Raw genomic sequence first — 21,187 nt, forward strand, 5'->3', positions numbered from 1 at the left:
ACATATCACACACACATTATACACGTCACACAAGCAGTCCACACCACACACACAGACATCTCACACACACACATCACATACATCATACACACACCATGCACACATTATACACCTCACACACACACTCCACACCACACACACCACATACATGGACATCTCACACACACATCACACACAAACCACACACATCATACATATCACACACACACTCTACACCACACATTCCACAAACACACACATCATACACCACACATCATCCACACACCACACACACACAGTATACATACCACACACACACTCCATACCCCCACACGCACCACACACATACATCATACCACACATCATACACACACCACACACACACATATACCACACACACCACACACTCACACATCATACACCACACACACTATGCATTAACACACATAATTAAACAGAGGCCCACAGAATAAAGTGTACTGGTGGAAAACATTATTCTCAAATGTAATGAAAACTTCTAAAAGTATCTACCCAGTAGAAAAACACAAAAGCAACAACAAAATACAGAAATACCCAAAGGGAAAAATCACTTTGCCCTATGGGAGGCAATCTCCAAGGTATCCCCCCCTTGGAGTCCTCTCAGCCCCAAATTATCACTGACCACTGTGGCCGACAGAATAACTTGGAGTGTGTTGTGTGACTTCCACACGTGGGACATAAAAGGCATGGTGGCTTCTGCCTGGTCCTCTCTCGAACTGCTTGCCAAGGAGAAGGCCGTCTGTCATGACACGAAGATGTGCCAACAGCCTTTGCCGCAGCTCATGAGGGGAGGTGATGAGGCCTCCAGCTGACAGCGGTGAGTGAGCCATCTTGGAGGCAGAGCCTCCATCCCAGCCAAGACTTCAGATGACCATGGCAGAGCCAATATCCTGCCTGCACCTTGCAAGGGACCCTGAGCTGGAAGCACCCAGCAAAGCCTCCCTTGAATTCCTAACCTGAATAAATTACGAGATAGTAAATGCTCAGGTGGTGCTAGTGGTAAAGAACCTGCCTGCCAAAGCAGGAGACATAAGAGATGTACCTTAGATTCCTGGGTCGGAAAGATTCCCCTGGAGGAAAGCATGGCAACCCACTCCAGTATTCTTGCCTGGAGAAGCCCATGGACAGAGGAGCCTGGCGGACTACAGTCCATAGGGTTACAAAGAGTCAGACATGACTCAAGTGACTTAGCACATTGTTTTAAATCACTGTTTTTGAATACTTTATTATACAGCAATAAATCACTAATAGAGGCATCAAACTCTTCTTCTACAACACTGTAGACTGAAGATGAGACAATAATTCAGAATTTTGACAGGAAAATAAAATGACCCAAGGATGTCTACCCAGCTACCTTATCTTTCATATACAAGAATAAACATCTCAGAAAACTAAAAATAGAATTCCCATATGATCCAGCAATCCCAATTCTGGGCAAATATCCAGACAAAACTCTAATTAAAAAAGATGCATGCATCCATATGTCCATAGCAGCACTACTTACAACAGCCAGGACATGGAAACAAGCTGCATGTCCACTGACGGAGGAGTGGATAAAGAAGAGGCGGTGCGTATTTAATACACACAATGGAATGCTGCTGCTAAGTCGCTTCAGTCATATCCAACTTTGTGCGACACCATAGACGGCAGCCCACCAGGCTCCCCCATCCCTGGGATTCTCCAGGCAAGAACACTGGAGTGGGTTGCCATTTCCTTCTCCAATGAATGAAAGTGAAAAGTGAAAGTGAAGTCGCTAAGTCGTATCCGACTCTTAGCGACCCCATGGACTGCAGCCCACCAGGCTCCTCCATCCATGGGATTTTCCAGACAAGAGTACTGGAGTGGAGTGCCATTGCCTTCTCCACAATGCTACTCAGCCAAAAAAAGAACAAAGTAACGTCATTTGCAGGAACATGAATGTAACTAGAGAAATCAAATGAAGCGAAGTCAGACAAAGATAAATACCATATGACATAAGTGATATGATATGAAATCTAAAATATGGCATAAATTAACTTATCTACCAAGTAGAAACAGTCTCATAGACATAGAGAACAGATGTGTGGTTGCCAAGGGGGAGAGAGGATGGGCAGGGAGTTTGGGGTAAGTATGTGCAAACTAACATTTAGAAAGGATAAAAATGCAAGGAACTGCTATATAGCATAAGGAAGTATATTAGATATCCTCAGATAAGTCACAATGGAAAAGAACATAAAAGAAAACATATACATGTATATCTGAATCATTTTGCTGTGCAGCAGAAATTAACACAACACTGTGAATCAACTATACTTCAATTAAAAACAAATAAAGAGTAAAAAACGGATAAGCACCTCAGATGTAAATGGGCTCAGGTCTATGCCACCTACACACCATTCCTAAAAAATATTCTGCAAGGAGTTTCTGCAAACAATAGAGAGGTATTGTGGATTTGGTTCCAGACCACCATAATAGAGCAAATATAATAAAGGGAATTTAGGGAGTTTTTTGGTTTTCTAGTGCATAGAAAAGTTATGTTCACACTATAATGTAGTCTATTGTGTGAAATGGTGTATGTCTTAAAAAACAATATACATAGCTTAATTAAAAATATTTTATCAATAAAAAATGTTAATCATCATCTGAGCCTTCAGAGGGTTGTATTAGTAATATTAAAGACTGCTGATCACAGATCACCATAACAAGGTAATAACGAAAAAGTCTGAAATATTTCAAGAACTCCCCAAATGTGACAGAGACACAAAGTGAGCAAATAGAGTTGAAGAAATGGCTCTGATAAACTTGCTCAATGCAGGGTTACCACAAGCTGCTGATTTGTAAAAACCAAAATATCTGCAAGGTACAATAATGTGAAGTACATTAAAATAAGGTATGTATGTAACAGCTCTATTAAAGCCACCAAACATCCATTTATGATTTAAAAAAATCAGCCAAGGCAAAACCCCATAAGAGATTTAGGAGTTAGATTAACACCAAAAAGGGTATAAATTTCAAATCAAGAAAAGTTATGACAAACCTAAACACTGTGTTAAAAAGCAGAGACATCACTTTGCTGACAAAAGTCCATCTAGTCAAAGATATGGTTTCTCTAGTAGTCATGTACAGATGTGAGAATTGGACCATAAAGAAGGCTGAATGCCAAAGAATTGATGTTTTTGAATTATGGTGCTAGAGAAGATTCTTGACAGTCCCTGGGACTGCAAGGAGATCAAACCAGTCAATCCTAAAGGAAATCAACCCTGAATATTCATTGGAAGGACTGATGCTGAAGGTCCAATACTTTGGCCACTTGATGCAGAGAGATGACTCACTGGAAAAGACCCTGATGCTGGGAAAGACTGAAGGCAGGAGGAGAAGGAGACAACAGAGGATGAGATGGTTGGATGGCATCACCCACTCAATGGACATGAGTTTGAGCAAACTTCACGAGACAGTGAAGGGCAGGGAAGCCTGGTGTGCTACATTCCAGTGGGTCATGAAGAGTCAGACCCAAGTTAGCAACTGAACAACAACAATCAAATTTTACACAAAACTGACATAGACATTTTTGTCTTCATGGGTCACAGACTCCTTTAAGAATGTGGACAATTTTACCTGACACAAATACACAGATTACGCGTATACAGAAATCATGTTCCTTATTACTTCAGTGGACCCATCTATGGAACTGACTCTGGATTTAAAACTCCTGCACTTGAAGAATGACCATTAGAGTACAAAAATTAAAAAAGACAAAGAGTGTTGATCTCACTCTATTACTCACCGTTGTATCGGAAGCCAATGCAATAAGCCAGTAAAAAGAAGCAAGTATAAATCGTGTAAAGGATGAGACGGAAACTCCTTATTAAAGATGGTACTATCTACCTAGAAAACTCAATAAGATAAACAGAACAAAGTTTAGGGGAGAGAGAAAGTGGTTTCAATGAGGCAGTTATAAGAAAAATACACAAAATCTACAGGTTTTCTTCTATCAGGAACAACCAACTAGAAAAGGTAATGGAAAAAATACTATTTACACTAGCAAGAAAACCAAAATAAATCCAAGGAATAAACTTAACAAGAACTTAAGGATGTGCATGACTTATGGAAAAAACTAAAAAAAATTCCAAAGAACACAGTTGGGGAGAAAAACCTTGATTTTAGATGAGAGATACAATACTTAAGAATATCAGTTATTTCTAACCAAATCTATAATTGAATGTAATTTTGACTAAAATTTCCAATAAATTTTCTTTTTTGCCATTATTTGTTGACAAAATAAATCCTAGGTTCATCTGAAGGAGTAAATAAGAGTAGGTGAGAAAAATAAAAAATGAAGGTTGATAAAATTTATGCTATCAAGTGCAATAATGGGATACAATCAAAGTAATGAAGTATTTATTGTTTTGGAGCTGGAAATGGCCAGAAGACCACACAGCAAGTGGCATAAAACCATATGAGAACTGAAAAGATGAGATGGCTGTTTTCAGAGCAGTGAAAGAAGGCTGGGAAAAGGGCTCACAATATGACTAAAAGTAATCCTACCTCATGCAGGGCACCCAAATAAAATCCAGGAGGAGAAAATAACTGTGTGTAGAGCATGGACTGAAAAGTCTTTGAAGAAAACAGAAAAGATGAAGTGGCATGAAATGCCCATGATTACTCTGCACCAGATGGTACACTGCAAATTTTTAACCTTCACATCAGCCCTTGGATATTAGTGCCAATATAACCTCCATTTCACAGATGAGGAAACTGAGACCAAGATAGGTAACTTGACCAAGGTGCTCAGCTAGTAGCTGAGCTCCAGATCCAGGCAGCATGGTTTTGAGTCCATAGTCGTGATAACTGGGCTCTCACATATCACCTTTATTACAACAAAGCAACATGGGCAGAGTGGAAACAGACCAAGAGCCAGGCAACCATCTTCCCAATGCTTGATCAAGATTTAACATTTTTAAGGCTTAAACATTTTGATAGCCTGCTATTGTGTATATATTTACAACTATAATATGTTGTTTTCTGTTGTCTTAAACTTTTTATTAATATATAATATCCTTCTTTGTCTCTTATAACTCTTTTTGATTTAAAGTTCACTCTACCTGGTGTTGGTATAGCTGCCCCTGCTCTCTTTTGGTTCCTATTTGCATGGAATAGCATTTTCCATCCTTTCACTTTCAACTCATTTGTGTCTTTGGATCTAAAGTGAATCTCTTGTAGATAGTATTTAGCTGGATGGTGTTTTTTAAAGTTCATTCATCCAGTATCTGTCTTTTGCTTGGACAGTATAATCCATTTACAATTCAAATAACTATTGATAAGGAGAGAATTACTTCTGTAGTTTTGCTATTTGTTTTCTATATACCTTATAGTTTTTTGTTCCTCATTTTCTGCATTACTGTCTTCCTCTCTGTGTAGCTGATTGTTGTAGTTAAACATTTACATCCCTTCCTCATTTCTTCTTGTGTTTTTAGGTACTTTCTTTATGGTTACCATGGGATTAACTTAACATTATAAAATTATAACAATATAATTGGAATTTATGCCAGTTTAACTTTGTGCTGCCTGCCCAGTCATGTCCGACTCTTTGTGACCCCATAGTCTGGTAGCCCCCCAGGTTGCTCCATCCATGGAATTTTCCAGGCAAGAATATTGGAGTGGGTTGCCATTTCCTACTCCAGGGGATCTTTCCCACCTAGGGACAGAACTTGTGCCTCTTGTGTCTCCTGCATTATCAGGCAGATTCTTTACCACTGTGCCACCTGGGAAGCCAGTTTAAGTTAAACAACATACACACAAAAAACTGCTCCAAAAACACAAGCAAATATTATTTTTAATGCATTGGTCCCTTAAATTATGTAGAAAACAAAATGTGGAGTTACAAACTAAAGTTACAATAATACCAGTTTCAAGAAGAACAGAGCTGGAGACTATACCACAAAGATACAGTAATCAAAAAAATATAGTACTGGCACAAAAACAGACATATAGATCAACAGGAAAGAAGAGAGAGCCCAGTGCATAAACCTGTGCACTTATGGTCATTAATCTATGACAAAGGAGGCAAGAATATACAATGAAGAAAAGACAGTCTCTTCAATAATTGGTGCTGGGAAAACTGGACAGCTAAATGTAAAAGAGGAAATTAGAACATTCTGTAACACTATATATAAAAATAAACTCAAAATGGATTGAAGACCTAAATGTAGACTAGATATCATAAAATTCCCAAAGGAAACAAGGGCAAAACACTCTGACATAAATCACAGCACTATTTTTTTCCCTCTGTCTCCAAAAACAAAGGAAATAAAACAAGAATTAAACAAATGAAATCTAATTACACATAAAAGCTTTTGCACAGCAGAGGAAACCACTGACAAAATGAAAAGACAACCTGCTGAATGAGAAAAGATATTTGCAAATGATACGACCAGTAATGAGTTGTGTGTGTGTGTTAGTTACTCAGTTGTGTCCAACTCTTTGTGACCCCATGAACTGTAGCCTGCCAGGATCCTCTGTCCATGGGATTTCCCAGGCAAGAATACTGGAGTGGGTTGCTATTTCCTTCTCCAAATAAGGGGTTACTATCCAACGGAGATCCAACCAGTCCATTCTGAAGGAGATCAGCCCTGGGATTTCTTTGGAAATCCTAAATGCTAAAGCTGAAATGCTAAAGCTGAAACTCCAGTACTTTGGCCACCTCATGCAAAGACTTGACTCATTGGAAAAGACTTTGATGCTGGGAGGGATTGGGGCAGGAGGAGAAGGGGATGACAGAGCATGAGATGGCTGGATGGCATCACTGACTCGATGGACGTGAGTCTGAGTGAACTCCGGGAGTTGGTGATGGACAGGGAGGCCTGGCGTGCTGCAATTCATGGGGTCGCAAAGAGTCGGACACGACTGAGCGACTGAACTGAACTGAACTGAACTGATCCAACATATATAAACAGCTCGTACAATTCAACATCAAAAACAGAAATAACCCAATTAAAAAATGGGCAGGAAAACTGAATAGATATTTTTTTCAAAGTGGAAAGGCAGGTGGCCAACAGGTACAGGAAAAAATTCTCAATACTGCTAATCATCAGGGAGTTGCTAATCAAAATCACAATAAGATATCACCTCACACGTGTCAGAATGGTTATCATCAGAGAGAATACAAATAACAACTGTTGATGAGGATGTGAAGAAAAGGAAACCCTCATGCACTTTTGAAGGGAACTGGTGGATTCCACTGTGTAATCAGTTGGTGCATCCACTGTGGAAAACAGTATGGAGGCTTCTCAAAAGAACTATAGAGCTACCACATGACCCAGCAATTCCACTCCTGGGTATACATTAGATTAATTATTGTTTTTTTAAAACATGTATTAGTCTCTCAAATCATGTAGAAAATAAGTGAGTTATATGCCATTGTTATAATAATTACTGTTATAATAACAGCTTTATAAAATTGCTCATGTATTTACCTTTACTGAGGTCTTTATATCTTCATATGACTTCAAGTTACTGTCTACTGTCCTTTCATTTCACCTGCAGGACTCTCTTGAGCATTTCTTATAGGGCAGATCTAGTAATGAACTCCTTCAGCTTTTATTTATCTGGGAATTTTTAAAGTTTGCCCTCAATTTTGGGGGACAGTTTTGCTGGATATAGAATTTTTGGGTGACAGATTTTTCTCTTTTAGCATTTTGAATATATTAACCCACTGCCTCTAGTTTCCAGAGTTTCTGATGAGACATCTTCTGGTAATGTTATTGAAGTTCCTTTGGATCTGATGAGCCACTTCTTTCTTGCTAATATAACATTTTTCTCTTTGTTTTTGTCTTTTGACAGTTTGATTATAATGTGTAATGTGTGAGTCTCTTTAAGTTCATCTTATTTGTCTTGATGTTTATATTCATGTCATTCATCAAATTTGGGAAGTTTCTTCAAATGTTTCATCTGCCCTTTTCTCTCTCTTCTCCTTCTGTGACTCCCAAAACTGTATGCAGGTCCTTTAGGTTCTATTCACTTTTCTTTAATCTTTTTTTTCTTTATGCTCCTCAGACTCATAATTTCCATTGTCTTATCTTTAACATCACTGATCCTTTCTTTGCTCAAATTGGCATTTGAAGCCCTCTAATAAATAAAATCATTGTGCTCTTCTGCTTTATTAAGTCTTTTTTGATTCTACCAGGTTTTCTATTTATTGATATTTCTATTTTATTAATACATTCTTTTTTACTTTCTTCACATCTTCTTTAGCTCCTTGAGCATCTTTAAGATAGTTGTGTTAAAGTAGTCTTTGTCTAGTAGATTCACCATCAGGTCTTTCTCAGGGATGGTTTTGGTTGGTTTACATTTTTTCCATTGAATGGGCCATATTTTCCTGTTCATTTACTTGCCTTTTGAGTCTTGTTAAAAACTAGACATTTGAATCTAATATGGTAACTCTGGAAATCAGATTCTTCTCCTTCCCTAGGGTTTGCTATTTTTGATTGTTTTTGTTTTATTTATGTTGTAGGCTGTCTCTGTGCCAAGGATCAGCCTGAACAGTAAAGGTGGGTGTGTACATGCTATGTCACTTCAGTTGTGTCTGACTCTTTGTGACCCCATGGACTGTAGCTCACCAGGCTACTCTGCCCATGGAATTCTCCAGGCAAGAATACTGGAGTGGGTTGACATTTCCTTCTCCAGAGGATCTTCTTGACTCAGGGATCAAACCTGCATCTCTTATGTCTCCTGCATTGGCAGTCAGGTTCTTGACCACTTAGGACTTGGGAAGCCCTGAGGAGTAAAGGTAAGGTCTTCTTATATCCTTCCTGAGCCTGTACTTTCCCCTAGATATGTGCAGTGCCAGTCTAATTTCCCCTGTATATGCAATTGCTTTCCAATGTTATAGTCTTCGATGTCTGACTTCCAAAATGAGAAAAAGAGAAAAATAAAAGGGTGGGGGAGGTGGCAGTCTTTTAACTCCCCTGGAAGTCAACTCAACCAGAGAGGCTAAGGCTTGCAATGATAGGGAAAAGTGTAACGACAAAGGAAGCCTCAAAAGATTTAAAAAGAACATATCATGAAAAGTATCTTCTCTGATCACAATGGGATGACTTTAGAAGTCAACAACAGAAGGAAAACTAGAAAATTCACAGAATTGTAAATTCACAGAATTGTGGGATTAAACAACTCACTCTTAAACAACCAAAAGATTAAAGAATAATCACTAGGGAAATCAGAAAATACTCACAGACTGATAAAAATGAAAACAAGACATACTAAATACATGAAACACAGGAAAAGCAGTATGAAGGAGAGAATTTACAGCTATAAGTGTTTACATAAAACAAGAAAGATCTCAAATCAATAACCTAACTTTACAATTTAAGGAACTAGGAAAAAAAACAAACTAAACATACATCTAGCAGAAGGTGTGAAATAATAAACATTAGAGCAGAGATAAATGAAATGGACAATAGACAAACAAAAGAAAAAATCAATGAAACCAAAAGTTGATTCTTCAAAAAGTTCAACAATGCTGACAAACCTTTAGCTAGATGGACTAAGAAAAAAAGAGAGAATACTCAAATCACTAAAATCATAAATGAAAGTGTGAAATTACTACTTATTCTACAGAAATAAGAAGAATTATAAGAGAGTACTATAATCAGTTGCACATCAACAAATTAGATAACCTAGATGAAATGGACAAATTCTTAGAAACACAAACCTATAAAGAGAAAATCATGAAGAAAAATCTGAGTATTATTAGTAAGGAGTTTGAATCAGTAATTGAAGATCTGACAAAGAAAAGCCCTGGACCTGATGGCTTGATTGCAGTCATGAAATTACAAGGTGCTTACTCCTTGGAAGGAAAGTTGTGACCAACCTAGACAGCGTATTCAAAAGCAGAGACATTACTTTGCCAACAAAGGTCTGTCTAGTCAAGGCTATGGTTTTTTCAGTGGTCATGTATGGATGTGAGAGCTGGACTGTGAAGAAGCTGAGTGCTGAAGAATTGATGCTTTTGAACTGTGGTGTTGGAGAAGGCTCTTGAGAGTCCCTTGGACTGCAAGGAGATCCAACCAGTCCATCCTAAAGGAGATCAGTCCTGGGTGTTCATTAGAAGGACTGATGCTAAAGCTGAAACTCCAGTACTTTGGCCACCTCATGCAAAGAGTTGACTCATTGGAAAAGGCTCTGATGCTGGGAGGGACTGGGGGCAGGAGGAGAAGGGGATGACAGAGGATGAGAAGGCTGGATGGCATCACCAACTTGAACATGAGTTTGGGTAAACTCCGGGAGTTCGTGTTGGACAGGGAGGCATGGCGTGCTGCGATTCATGGGGTCGCAAAGAGTCAGACCCGACTGAGTGACTGAACTGAACTGAACTGATGCAGCATTTAAAGTGGAGCTAATATCAATATTTCTCAAACTTATCCAAAAAAAATTGAAGAAGAGGGAATACCTCCAAACTCATTCTATGAAGTCAGCATTACAGATGGCATCATTGACTCATAGAATATGAATTTGAGCAAACTCTGGGAGACAGTGAAGGACAAGGAAGCCTGGTGTGCTGCAGTCCAAGGGGTCACAAAGAGTTGGACACAACTTAGCAACTGAACAATATTACCCCTGATAGCAAAATCAGATAGACACTACAAGAAAAGAAAATTACAGCCTAAAATCCTCAACAAAATATTAGGAAACAGAATTCAACAGGATAGAAAAAGGGTTAGACATCATGATCAAGTGAGATTTATTCCCGGAATGCAAAGATGGTTCAACATATTAAAATCAATTAATGTAACACACGACATTAACAGAATGAAGGAAAAACCCACATGAGCATCTCAATTGATGCAGAAAACTCTTTTGATCAAATTCAATATCCTTTCACAATTCAAAAACTCAACAAAGTAGGACTAGATGGAAACTATCTCAGCATAATAAAAGCCATTTATGAAAGTCCCACAGCAAATATCAAACTCAATCGTGAGAAACTAGAAGCTTTTTAAGGTCAGGAACAAAACAAGATGCCCATTTTTACCACTTCTATTCAACATAGTTTTGGAAGTCTTAGCCAGAACAATGAGGCAAGAAAGAGAAATAAAAGACGTAAAATTATCTCTGGTTACAGATGATATGATCTTCCATGTACAAAATCCTGAAGAGTCCACAGAAAGAAACTGTTAAATAGATGAATTAATCTAAGAAGCAGGATACAAAGTCAATACACAAAAATCATTTGCATTTCTATACACCAACAATGAACAACACAAAAGGTAAATTAAGAAAACAATTCCATTTGCATTAACTGCACTGTTGCTTTGTGATCTGGCCCAACCCCAACGAGTACTCAGGGTAGGGGCTGGCCTCCAGGTCCTGTTCAGTGAGCAGAATCCCATGAGCCCCACTTCTCTGCAGATGTGCCCCACACCAGGGTCCCTTGGCTCTGCACAAATGTTTGAAAGGAGTCATAGGAGGGACCAATCCAGTGGAACGTGAGGTGGGGTTTAAAATAAAAGAATCAAACTATTTGGGTTTTTCTTAAAATAATCATGAGAGCCAAGTTTTCCAGGTATCATAAAGCATTCATGGCAGCAAACATGGTCTCCCTCCACTCTGTACCTGGAGACCCTGTCCTATAGATGAGAGGAGGGCAGGCTCGGCCCACACCCTCTGCTGAGGCCTGGGAAGACCCCTGGGTCCTGCTCCTTCTCCCAGGCACTGGCCCATTCCAGGGAGCTCGACTGACCTGAGGGACCTCAGGCAGGTCCACTGCACCACAGAGCCACCCGTGCTGTCTGGTGACGCAGAGTCCACTGGCTGTGAATGTGCCCTGCCCGACCAGGTGACCCAGCAGCCGGAGCCTGGTCTCCTATATGTTGCCTTGCCTGTGGCTTCCACCTTGGATGGGCCCAACAACTGCCCCCAACCTGCTGTGGTCTTCACAGCCCTGCCCCCAGGTCACTTTCATCAGCCCAGGGTGGCAGCTTTGCAGTGGCCAGAGTATTTCAGAGGTCCATTGAGACCCACATCTGGCCGAATGGACACATCTCTGCCCCTTGCATCTAGCCCCCCCAGTCACCTATGCCCCAGGGGCCCAGGCCCTCCCCCCACCCCTCCTCCTGCCACCAAGTGACAGGAAGAGGCAGACCACTTCCCTCCTTCCTGGGAGCCCTAAATTCCCATCAGGCCTCCTGGCCCTGGTGAGGCAGACAGGCAGGCAGGGAATAAACCCTGCTGTAAGAGGGCCTCCAGGCCAGAGCTCCTTTACTAGAAACTAAACCCAGGGAAATGTGTGGACCTCAAGCCTCCTTTTTGGGTGTCAATCTGCAAGTGAGGAGCCTTTCCTTGGGGACAGCTGGGTGGCCTAGGGCTGTGGGAGCTGTCAGCTTCCTCCCTAGGTGCAGGGGAGGAGGTTTGGGGGCCCTGGGCAGGATGGCAGGCACATAGGGGTGGCATCCTGCTGTTTTCGGTCGTCCTTACTGGTATCAGCAGGTATTCCCAGCGGCAGACCTCCCCCCACCGCCCTAGTGGGTGCTGGGCCCTGTCCCCGGCTCTGCTGGGGAGGATCCAGAGGATCTGGGGCGGGTGTGGGGCCGGCCCATACGGGGAGCCGCCCAGCATAGTCAGCACCCGCTCCCCCCCCCCCGCCCCCCGCCCGCTCCCCTCAGTCTCCCTCAGCAGACTCTCGGGTGGGGGGCAGATGCTCAGTGGACACCTCCAGCCTCAGAGGACTGGGGCAGGCTGGGCTCCTGCTGGCTCCTGCGTAGGTGGGGTGTGACTGTGACCCCCTTCCCCTGCTCTCCATCGGAATGTCAGGGACCCCTCCTCCCCTGAGGCCCACTGCAGGGAAGCTGGCCCCTCGGAGCTCATTCTAGGGACAAGTCTTTCTGGGGAGGAGGGACAACCGCTCCCTCTCAGCTGAGCCGAGGAGGGGGCCAGCACCCTTGGACACTTCGTGCCCAGTTTCGTGTTGGGGGGGGCGGTCATCCCATGGGAGTGGGTTCGGCTCCTCAAACTCTGGAGATGTCCCCAGGCACGAGACACAGGACCGAACCTCCCAGGAACGGCCAGGGGTCTGGCTGCAGATGGGGGGACCGGGCATGGATGGCAGGCGCCAGGAGACCCCGCACGGCGCCCCGAACGGGGACCCGGCTCTACCCAGGAGAGAAGGGGGCAGCCGGAAGGGTCCCCGCGCGAGGCGCCCCAGGAGCGGAGCCGGGGGCTCCAGGCGAGGCCGGCGGTGCAAGTGGGAGCACCGCGGCGGGGGCGGACCCCACCGGGCAAGACCCAACTCCCCGCGTCCCCGCGCCGCGCGGCACTGCGCTGCCAGTGGCCTTACCTGACCGTGCTTCGGACGCCCTCGTCGGACTCGTCCGGAGCGAAGAGGCTCCGGGTCCTGACCGCGCAAGACGGCGCCGAGTGGGCAGAGGGAGGGGCGGCGGGAAGGGCCGCCGCCAGACCCCGCCCCCGCCCCGCCCCGTCCCGTCCCCCGCCCGGCGTCCCGCGCCACTGCTCCGCGCCCCCGCCCCTCCGCGGCCCGACGGCGGCCACCGGGCGGCGCTGCGGCCACGTGGATGGCGGCAGGGCGGGGCCGGGAGGCGACCCAAAGGGACAGGGGTGCGGGTGGGGGGCGGGAAGGGACCCCAGGGGGCAGGGGTGCGGAAGAGAGGCCCCTCTGCGGTCCCTGCTAAGTCAAGACCCCTCCCTGTTCTTGGATGCTGCTCCAGCTGGACACCTGCCCACCTCCTTGCTTGCTGCACACTCCCCCATTTCCTCGCGACCTGGAGTGTCTACTACCGGGCCTGGGGCACCTTACTCACCACTCACTCGGCCCTCGGCGGAATGGCCCTGGGAGGCTGCAGAGTCTTCCCGCCAGGAGTCTCCTTCCTGAGTCCCCGTTGCTCAGAACCGGCGGGCTGCAGTCTCGTTCTTTGCTCAGGGACGCGCAGCTCTGTGACCCATGGATCACAATGTGTGTCTTGCACTGGAGTCCCCGCCACCCAAAGGTGAAGGGCTGGCCTGGAGGGGCAAGGGTGGCCAGGATAGCGGGAGCCTCAGGCTCTCTGGGTGGAGAGGAGGGCCTAGGGGACTAGCAGCCCGTTACCCTGTGAGAACCCCAGAGCTACTCTTGGGACTGGGTCCTGGGGTCTCTGTGATGTCTCTGCCTGAGCAGAGTGAGAAGGGGCCCCAGGTAGGGCTGTGGTGGGGGTTGCCACTCCCTAGGACCAATGCTCCTTCTGGAGGAGGGATGCAGACGGGACTGAGGGTGAGGTCCCTGGCTCAGGGACAGGGCGCCTCACCAGCACCCTTGAAGCGGGCCAGGCAGCGGAAGGTGTCTGCTTGGCCATTCTGGTCTGTGACTGTCAGGCCCTGGCTGAGTGACGCTGAGACGCTGAACCTGGATGGGAACTTGCAGGCCTGGTCAGAAGGAAAGAGGCCAAGTGTCAGAGGAGTGGCAAGGGAGCCTGCAGGTGCTGACTGTAGTCCTGGGCTGGATCTGTGGGTCCTTGACCCGGAAGGGCTTCTCAGGTGACACTAGTGGTGAAAGAACTCGTCTGCTAATGCAGGAGATGCAAGAGACACAGGCCGATCCCTGGGTCGGGAGAAGGAAATGGCAACCCATTCCAGTATTCTTGCCTGGGGAATTCCTTAGACAGTGCAGCCTGGGGGGCCACAGTCCACAGAGTCACAAAGAGCTGGACACGACTGAAGCAACTTAGCACGCGTACACTACCCAGAAGCCAGGACAGAAGATTAGAGAAGCAGGAAAGCTGGACTCAGAGGTACCGTCTTGGAACGCAGGATTTAATCTCCCAGCAGTCTTCAGGTCACAGGACAGACTCAGTTCTGGGATGACTCACAGAGGCCTGGAGAAAGTGCTGGCCCATGGTGAGCAGGAGGGAAGCACTGAAGCCTGCCTTGTAGAAGGTGGAGGGAGGAACAGACAGGCCCCAGGCTGTGCCGGGTGTAACACCCTTGTCTCGGGTTAGTGAAGCTGTTGGTCAATGATCACATTCTTTCCCATGCCAGTTACCAAAAGAGGCTCAGAAACAGTTTGCAGTCATATGGGGGCACAACACTGCTCATTCATGGTTTGGCCTCAGGGCGGTGCCAACTCTCCCCTCTGCCCTAATGCTGGACATCCTCTCAGGACAGGACAGGCCCTCACACTGAGGTCATCCACACCGGTCAGAATGGGCCAGGAGGCTAGTGGGCAGGGGGCCTTAATACATGTGTGCCCTGGAGGTGGAAGAGGAGCCCTGTGAAGTACAGGGAGCTGCCCTTCATGCCAGTTGTAGGGGCTGGTGGCCAGGGCATGCCCAGATGTTCTCAAAGTGAAGGACAAGTTGCTGTGCCTTGTGTCCCCTCCCAAGGCAGAAGCAGGGGCCTGTCAGGCCCCTTGGGTTCTGGAGGCAGCAACTTCCACTCTTAGGTGTATCACTCAACCCCGTGTGTTGGGTGACTCAGACAGAGGGCAGCTTTGAGGGCGTCAGTTCAATTCAATCACTCAGTTGTGTCTGACTCTTTGCGACCCCATGAACCGCAGCACGCCAGGCCTCCCTGTCCATCACCAACTCTCAGAGTCCACCCAAACCCATGCCCATTGAGTCGATGATGCCATCCAGCCATCTCATCCTCTGTCATCCCATTCTCCTCCTGCCCCCAATCCCTCCCAGCATCAGGGTCTTTTCCAGTGAGTCAGCTCTTCGCATCAGGTGGCCAAAGTATTGGAGTTTCAGCTTCAACATCAGTCCTTCCAATGAACACCCAGGACTGATCTCCTTTAGGATGGACTGGTTGGATCTCCTTGCAGTCCAAGGGACTCTCAAGAGTCTTCTCCAACACCACACTTCAAAAGCATCAATTCTTTGGCACTCAGCTTTCTTTATAGTCCAACTCTCAGATCCATGCATGACTACTGGAAAAACCATAGCCTTGACTAGACGGACCTTTGTTCGCAAAGTCATGTCTCTGCTTTTTAATAAGCTGTCTAGTTTGGTCATAACTTTCCTTCCAAGGAGTAAGCGTCTTTTAACTTCATGCCTGCAATCACCATCTGCAGTGATTTTGAAGCCCCCCCAAATAAAGTCAGCCACTGTTTCCACTGTTTCCGCCTCTATTTGCCATGAAGTGATGGGACTGGATGCCATGATCTTAGTTTTCTGAATGTTGAGATTTAAGCCAACTTTTTTCACTCTCCTCTTTCACTTTCATCAAGAGGCTCTTCAGTTCTCTTCAGGCTCTTTGTTCCTCTTCACTTTCTGCCATAAGGGTGGTGTCATCTGCATATCTGAGGTTATTGATATTTCTCCCAGCAATCTTGATTCCAGCTTGTGCTTCTTCCGGCCCAGCGTTTCTCATGATGTACTCTGCATATAAGTTAAATAAGCAGGTTGACAATATACAGCCTTGACGTACTTCTTTTCCTATTTGGAACCAGTCTGTTGTTCTATGTCCAGTTCTAACTGTTGCTTCCTGACCTGCGTACAGGTTTCTCAAGAGGCAGGTCAGGTGGTCTGGTATTCCCATCTCTTTCAACATTTTCCACAGTTTATTCTGATCCATATAGTCAGAGGCTTTGGTATAGTCAATAAGGCAGAAATTGAGGGCGTCAGGGAGTAGGAATGTCTGTGCAGCAGGCCTGGGCCATTAGCCCTACACTTGCACCTGCGGTGTTAGAGGTGTCAGTGGGCAGGTGCCCCTTGGGCTGTGGGCAGGCCCTGGGCTCTGGAGCAAGGTTGTGTGTCTGTGGACGATACTTCACCTTTAGAGAAATGCTTCCTGACCCCCGAGCATAGGGAGCAGCCCGGCCTTGCAGCTCCCTGCCCTGGGGGGCCCGTCGTCAGGGGTGCTGGGCACTTGCAGCCTCCTGGGACGCTGCGTCCCCCGCTTCCTCCCTGATGGAAGGAGCCATCAGCTCAAGGCCAGCTGTGCTTGCTGCTCTGTTTGCCTGTCCAGGCATTCATGACATCGTCAGTCACTCAGCAGCTTCCTACTTCTTGAGGGGGAGCTCCCCACCAGGCACTACCTCTGTGCAGCTTCTGACACCCGCTGCCCATGCCCTTCTGCCCTTGCTGCCAAGGAAACAGGTCTGAGAGTGGAGATAACCTTTCTGGAAAGAGAACCTCAGCCTTGGAGGTGAGGGTGGTCTCCTGAGCCCTCCGCCTGCAGGGCCATGCCCGGCTTTAGCACAAATGGCTGCTGAATCATTGAATCCCTGAATTTCAGAAGTGCAGGCATTGTAGGGCCTGGCGATTCCGTGGAGATTCATGGGACTGACCCTCAGGGTTACCTGCTGTGTCCAGCCCACCTTGGCTGTGGGGGTGGGGGGGTCTGCAAGTTGTGGGACAGATTTCAGACCACAGCAGTGAAACCAGACACCCCCTGGAAGGACCTCCTGCTGTGGCTTTATTCAGCCTCTATGATCCTTGAGCCTAAGGAGCCTCCCCTTGTCAGAGCCAGGACATGGGAGGGGGCCATCCTGACATCCTAGAATTGCAGCTGGGCAATGTCTGCTCCCCACTCGTCAGTTCCATTTGCAGGCTGACAGTGGGTGGGGGTGGGGGTTGCTCCCCCCGGGGAGCTCTGGTCATGCTGTACCCTTGCTCCTGCACCACTGTTCCCTCAGGATTCTGAGGTGCAGAAGGGTATGGGGGCACTCAGGTTGGCCCTTGGCCCTGAGCAGCTGTCTGCACTGGGATGGCCGCTTGGTCCGGGCAGCATCCATGAGGGGCCTGGCTCGGTCAGAGGCTGGGGGCTCTTGGCCCCGAGAGTTTCCAGGAGGAAGCCAGGTGCCGGGGCAGCTTTAATCTGCGGGGAAGGGTGTGGAGACAAGCAGCACGAAGGGTGCGGACAGCCTAGTCGCAGGCCTCGGCAGCGCAGACACTCCGAGGACTGGGCCCAGTGACTCCAGGAGATGCATGTGTGCTCGCAGTGGGGGAAGGAGCGGTGCTTGGCTGTGGGCCCTGCTGGCCATTTCCTCCTCTGCCCACACGTTCTCAGGCCCAGTGAGGCCTTAAGTGGTTCCGTATGGATAAGCCCTCTGTGGGTTTCTCATGTTCAGGGCCTCTTGTGGGACCATTCTGGGTGGCGGGCGGGGCTCTCACAGCCTCAGAAATGCGTTCAGAAGATGAGTGAGCATTTTCCTTTGCTCGCTCTCAGGGCTGACAGAGTTAACTCCTGCTCTCCAGGGAGACACGCAGAAACAAGACCTGCCATTAGCAGCGATGCCGAGAGTCAGTGTGACAGTTTGGATCCCAAGTCAGCGGGAGAGCCTCAGCTTTCATGGTTTTAAGCCAAAGCCACTCACTGGTCTGGACCATCTTAGTGGGGCTGGGCAGTGGGGCACTTGTATTCATGACAACCCCCGGGCCCTGTGACAGTTCAGCATGGACCACTGTCCACCTTTCTGCGGGGAGCCAGAACAACAGTGAGCCCTGGTGAGGGGCCCGCGTGGGGTCAGGGCACGGGGCAGCGGGAAGGTCAGGGGACTTGTGCTGGTGGGTGAGTGGAAAGGTGCTTTGAGTGCCCAGTGGACTCGACCTGGCCACGTGATGCTGCTGAGGGCTCTTTACTTGTCTTGCGTGTGTGGTCATGTCTTAGGAAGTGAAGCCAGACTGCCGATAGCATCCTGAGCACTCCCTTCACACAGCTGACCAATGGGTCCTGTGATGTGAGAGCCTCGAAGGCAAGAGACTAGTGCTCACAGGGAGGGTAGGCGGGGGAAGAAAGTTCTGGGTCTTGAACATCTAATCTCCCCAGCAGCAGTGATTTTTCCCTTCCACCACTTCTGGGTACTTGCAAACTACATGGAATTAGTTTACAAAATGCCTCAAAATATTTATGCCTCCTCCTGACCAGCAGTACTGTCCTGAACTGAAAGGGCCCAGAATGTCATGCAACTCAACTTCTGCTGGTTCGGGAAAGCCACTCTGGGATGCCAGGGCTGGCCTGGACGGTTGGGGTGTGGGATGGCCAGGCAGCCACACCACAGGGCTTCTCACTGCGAGTCTGCCTCAGGGGCCAGGTCACCAGACCCCCCAAAGTCTGAGCAAAACTGTCCCATGCACATCTTCCAGGAAAGAGGACCCACAAGTTTCATGGTATTCTCAAAGGAATAAATAATTCCAAAGGCATCACATATTTTCAAAGAACTGGGACACAAAAAATTATACAAAAACCATGTGAAATAAAGTTTAGTCTTTTTACGATGACTTAGGAGGTCCAGAGGGGTGATACCACCACCGTGACCACCATCACCCCCCACCATCATTCCTGCCATGACTACCAGCCAACACCTTCACTACCACCATCACCACCACCACCAGTACCACCACCTTTGATCCAGGATGGGATCACTTAGAAGTCCTGCGGAGTTGTCTGTTGGCCAGGGTCTTGACTTTCCATGCTGTGGCCTCTCTAGAAACTCAGACCTGTTGATGTGATAGCAGGGTTGCAACAGAATGAGAGCAGAAGCTGCAGAGATTCTTGAGACCTGGGCTCAGCAATCACACTGCATCAGTTCACTTCAGTTGCTCAGTCGTGTCCGGCTCTTTGCGACCCCATGAACCGCAGCACACCAGGCCTCCGTGTCCATCACCAACTCCCGGAGTCCACCCAAACCCGTGTCCATCAAGTCGGTGATGCCATCCAACCATCTCATCCTCTGTCATCACCTTCTCCTCCTGCCCTTCAATCTTTCCCAGCATCAGGGCCTTTTCAAATGAGTCAGCTCTTCACATCAGGTGGCCAAAGTATTTGTGTTTCAGCTTCAACATCAGTCCGTCCAATGAACACCTAGGACTGATCTCCTTTAGGATGGACTGGTTGGGTCTCTTTGCAGTCCAAGGGACTCTCAAGAGTCTTCTCCAACACCACAGTTCAAAAGCACTGTATCACTTTGCCACATTTTTTTGGTCAAAGCAAGACGCAGGACTACTATGACTCAAGAATGGAGGTGTGGGAAGAGGTGCACAGGTTCTGTGACCGTGGTTAGTCTATGCTCCCATCACACTGAGGCCCTCTCCCATGCTGCCTCCACCCCGTTTGGCCCCATCATGCTCTCTCCCCAGGCAAGTGCTGACCGTTTCAGGGGCTTGTATCTTAGAAAGTTACAGCCTCTGTTCTCAAAGGCCTTGCCATGGGAGTGAAGATGAAAGACACTCATGATGGGTGAACTCATGTTGGAGTGCTAACCACGTGTTCCTCACTCACACTCAGACTGGATGGAGAGAGAGGGCAGGAGGCCTGAGGGGCTGGGACTTTTCTACTGTGAGGCCTCCATCCCTCCATGATGCACATGAAATGTGTGATGGGAGTGTGCCCATGTGCAGGAGTGTCCTTATCAGTTGTGTTTAATTTCCATGGCCTTTTCAATTAACAAATTTTGACTAATGTTTGATGCTGAATGTTTATAACATTATTTATTTATTTTAGAGCAGATAATACCTGTTCATTGTGCAAAATTCAAAAGGTGCAACAGGAAATAGAATAGCAAACAGACCTTCCTCGCAGCCCACCCTGCAAGGCCTGACTTTGGAGAATCACTGCCAAGTTCCACAGGGGACACTTCAGACACTGCCCGTCGTCATTCTCTTAATATTTAGTTTAGTGTACGTCTGGTGGTAATACATCTTTTCAGTTCTCACTTGTCTCTGCAATGTTTTATTTAGCCTTCGGTTTTGAAGGCTGTTTCCTAGGCAGAATTCCATCTCTGCTAGATGACAGAGAAGACAGGCATCGACTTCAGGCTTCCAGACTTGCGGGAAGTCTGTCTTCCTGCGGTTCCTTTGAAGATACTGTGCCTTTCTTCTCTGATTGCTTCTATGATGTTCTGTCTTGGGTTTATAGCTATTTTCCTGTGACATACCTAGGAGTGCTCTTCTTTGCATTTATCCTGGTTGGCATATGTAGATTCTTTGTTTGAACTTGTAGTATATAGGTTTTATCAGTTTTAGAAAATTTTTGGCTGTTATCTCTTCACATACTGCCTCTGCCCTATTCTGTCTTTTTTTCTCCATCTGGGCCTTAAGTTTCACGTATGTTAGGTATTTTCATCATTTGCATTTATCTCTTATGCTCTTTTCTGTATTTTCCATTTCTCATTTGTCCTTCAGTCTTGACCATTTCCTGTTGATCATTTTAAACTTTCCAATGATTTTATCTTCTTTCCCACTGTGTCTAATCATTGTTAATCTCA

The 21,187-nt window shown here is 46.6% G+C and overlaps 1 protein-coding gene across 1 annotated transcript in view; it reads right to left on the minus strand.

Moving 5' to 3' along the window:
- COL6A2 (collagen type VI alpha 2 chain) overlaps positions 1-17,023 on the minus strand; it is a 34,373-nt gene extending 17,350 nt beyond the window's left edge. The window contains exon 1 of the mRNA XM_040264702.1: positions 17,018-17,023. The gene's annotated coding sequence lies outside the window, so the exon portion shown is untranslated. The remainder of the gene's footprint in view (positions 1-17,017) is intronic.
- Positions 17,024-21,187: the final 4,164 nt, after the last annotated feature.

The sequence above is a fragment of the Oryx dammah genome, unplaced genomic scaffold, assembly GCF_014754425.2.
Source record: "Oryx dammah isolate SB20612 unplaced genomic scaffold, SCBI_Odam_1.1 HiC_scaffold_2, whole genome shotgun sequence".
NCBI classification, from domain to species: Eukaryota; Metazoa; Chordata; class Mammalia; order Artiodactyla; family Bovidae; genus Oryx; species Oryx dammah.